Source organism: Coptis chinensis, chromosome 5, assembly GCF_015680905.1.
Source record: "Coptis chinensis isolate HL-2020 chromosome 5, ASM1568090v1, whole genome shotgun sequence".
Classification (NCBI taxonomy): Eukaryota; Viridiplantae; Streptophyta; class Magnoliopsida; order Ranunculales; family Ranunculaceae; genus Coptis; species Coptis chinensis.
In genome coordinates, this window is record NC_141460.1 from 30,054,671 (window position 1) to 30,058,249 (window position 3,579).

General features: G+C 39.2%; 1 pseudogene; it reads left to right on the forward strand.

Moving 5' to 3' along the window:
- The first annotated feature begins 1,604 nt into the window (after window positions 1-1,604).
- Window positions 1,605-1,698, forward strand: LOC147497280 (small nucleolar RNA R71; annotated as a pseudogene).
- The last annotated feature ends 1,881 nt before the right edge of the window (window positions 1,699-3,579 follow it).

Below are 3,579 nucleotides of genomic sequence, written 5' to 3' on the forward strand. Positions count from 1 at the left end.
CGCCTAGTAGTACCACAACTCCTTAAGAAACTTAGCATGGTGTGGTAGCTTTTAATAGCTTCGAGGAAGGGAAGGTTTATAGTTAGATTCTTGAAAACATCCCTAATCTCCTCATAATTTGTATCCCTAGTTAACATGGCTAATTTTTGTGGAAACGGGTGGTTTCTCTCTATATTTAGCAATAGTATCACCGGATGTTTAACCTTGGCTTTTTGTTTCTTAGGTTGTGTTGTAACTGGTACCTCTACAGTGGTAGGCTCTTCAGTTTCTATTTCGGTATCTAGTAAAATAGCAGGTGTAGGGGCTACTGGTGGGTTAACTATAGGCATAGTTACTTTGTTATCAACCACTCTGCCAGAACGGAGAGTGGTGATGGCATTTAGCTCACCTACATTTTCATATTCATTACTAGTGTTATCGGTTACCTCAAAGGCTCTGTTTGTTGTTTTAGGATTAGGTATTGCGTGACCTGGAAACACACCTTTGGGTTGGGCTTTATCTGGGCCAACTGTTGGCTTAAATTATTAACGGATTGTAGAAGTTGTTAGTTAGATTGAGCCAAGGTTTGGAAAAGTTTTTGGCTCACTTGTATGAAGGTGTCAAGACAATCCGGTTGTGTGGGTGTAGTAGTCACGAGTGGTGTGACTGGAACTATCTCGCGTGAATTATTTATAGGCGGATTTCGATAGTTATTATTTACCGGAACAATACCTCTATTAGCATTATAATTATTATAACTACCTTGACCTTGTGCTTGACCAACTGTTGGCTTAAATTATTAACGGATTGTAGAAGTTGTTAGTTAGATTGAGCCAAGGTTTGGAAAAGTTTTTGGCTCACTTGTATGAAGGTGTCAAGACAATCCGGTTGTGTGGGTGTAGTAGTCACGAGTGGTGTGACTGGAACTATCTCGCGTGAATTATTTATAGGCGGATTTCGATAGTTATTATTTACCGGAACAATACCTCTATTAGCATTATAATTATTATAACTACCTTGACCTTATGCTTGACCTTGTCGAGGTTGCACTTGGTTGTTATAATTATTATAATTACCCCCGACCGCCCTTGTCGTCGTGGTGGAGCTTGGATAAAACCGCGTTGGCCTAACATATTGATTATTGTACCTCGGAGGTGTGACGTGTTGGGTATTTCTCCAACGAAGTTGGGATTTTGTCTCCAAGGGCGTTAGGTTCACTATTAATGGAACACTTTGTTCATAGGCTATAGGACGATGGAAGTCGGGATGCTCGGGACTCCAACAAAACTACATGGATTTCAATTTATATTCATGACGGGATAGGCTTTTGTTGAACGAAATGGCCTCTGCCTTTTTAGTGAAAGTGATTCGATTAGAGTTTTAAGCTTCGGGATCGTGTTTAATTTCAAACATACCGCGCCTTAATCGTATTAGAAGAACTAGCGGAGTGATGGATATCGTCACTACCCCCCCAGTTGTTATTTCGCTTAGTTTGATCCTCTAAAAATTTATAAGACTCCGAGGCTCCTTTACTTAAGAAACTACCCCCATTCATTATGTCAAGCACTTCTTTATGGTGGTGTAGAACTCCTTTTGAAAAGGCAAGAACTAACGTGTCTTTCGCTAGGTTATGATGTGGACACTCTATAAGGAGATCTGTGAAACGATTCCAAGCTTCTGAAAATGATTCATGAGGATTTTGTCGAAAGAAATGAATCTTGGAAAGCATCTCATCCGTCTTTAGGGGTGGGTAAAAATGTTCCATAAACAATTTGAACAAGTTTAGCCCACGAGTCCTGCATTAGCGCTTTGGGCAGTTAACCAAGACGCGCTTTATCGGGCTAAGGTGAAAAGGAATACCCTCAATTTAATTTGTTCGCACCAACCGTAGGATGGTGGAATGTTGTTATGACTTGTTCAATCCTACGATAGCCGATAAGGTTTTTCATGGTATAAACCATGAAAACGGGTAACAAATTAAAATATTTTTGGGGATTCGAAATCCCCAATCGGGTCTGCTAGAACGATGCAAGATTTGGGGCTATCGCTCAAGGCTTTGTAGAAGTCGAGAGAGGAGTCTCTCCTTCTTCGAGGCATTATATCAGTCTTTTGTGTGAAATAATAGCTAGAGGTGTAGTGAGTGGTATACTAGATAGGCGTGCTTGTTGATGTTGCCGTGCGTGTAATTATGTTAGGTGTTTTGTTCGGCCAGACCTTAATCTCATACAAGGTTAAGACCAAACTTAACTAAACACAACAACCTCCAAACAATCTCGATATACTAGTATAAACCTCTAACAGGAGATGCGAGGTGTGGAAGAAAGGAATACGATTGACAAGGCCCTTGCTTCGCTTATGAATAACATCTTGTTTATGCGTGTTTAGTGTATATAACAAGTTAGAACACTGAAAAACTTGAAAAATTGAAGTTCGAATCAAACCTGTGGAAATCTGGCAAAATTCAGCTCGTATGCTGGTGCACTCACTTTGAAGCGCAGAAGGTGCGCTCGGTGTAAACTTCACGTTACGGTGTTTGTTTGAGCTTCGGTTTTAGCTGGTCGCTCAACTTAATCTTCGAGTTACAGTGTTTGAGCTCGGTCGTGCTTTCGGTTTGGCGCAGTCGCTCAACTTCGAAGATTTTAGCAGTAAGTGCTCCTTTCGAAGTGCAATCCGTTTTTTTTTTTTTTCTCAAGGAATTTTAATGCTGAAAAAGACAACCACAGTTAGAATCGAACAAGGGTGGGTGGGTGAAATGGGACTTTAAGAAGAGTACTTATACTACAAAAACAATGCGAAAGTGAAACTAAGATGGCAGCGGCGCCATTTGATAAAACATAAAAAGATAGTTTACCTACGAAATGAACGATAAAACTCAAAATGTAAGTAAACTAAAACTTAAATACGTGCTTAATTTATCTAAGATTTCTACTCTCAATCCTATGGAGATATAGTGGAGTAGGAAGTTCGTTCCACTCCTAGTCCTTCCGCATGCTGTGTTTTCTACGTATGAATAATCTTAACTAAAGTCTAATGAGAGATTTACGAAATGATAACTAGACTACGATGCAACTACCCACAAGATGCAACTAGTCGACTATTTGAACAACTATGGGAATGCTACGTCGATTCTATAATAAGGAGTTAGAGGGGGATTGATTCCACCTTAACTCGACTTAATCCTACTAACAAAGAATCGTCGTAATCCGAATTGAATCGCCTTCAGAAGAACAACGGTTACTCCTAATCCCTAATTACACATGGCATTTCTACCAATTCATAACTAGCATGTGAACGATTACACCCATTCTCATGGTGAACTAATCATTTCTAGAGTGGAAAGAAAATTACGATGACTCTACGATAATCGGAATCAAGCTTTCATCAAGGCGTCTCAACCCCCTCTAATGGAGGTTTAGCCGAGAATCATCACGCTATCATTCCCAATCAAATTCGAACAAGACATGATATAAAGATTTGAACTTTACTTATTTAAACTCAATTCAAAACTACTCATGCAATAATTGAATTAAACTAATAATGACAAATAATTGAATCTAAGAATTGAACTAAAAATATGAATCGAAAATGAAACTAGATTAC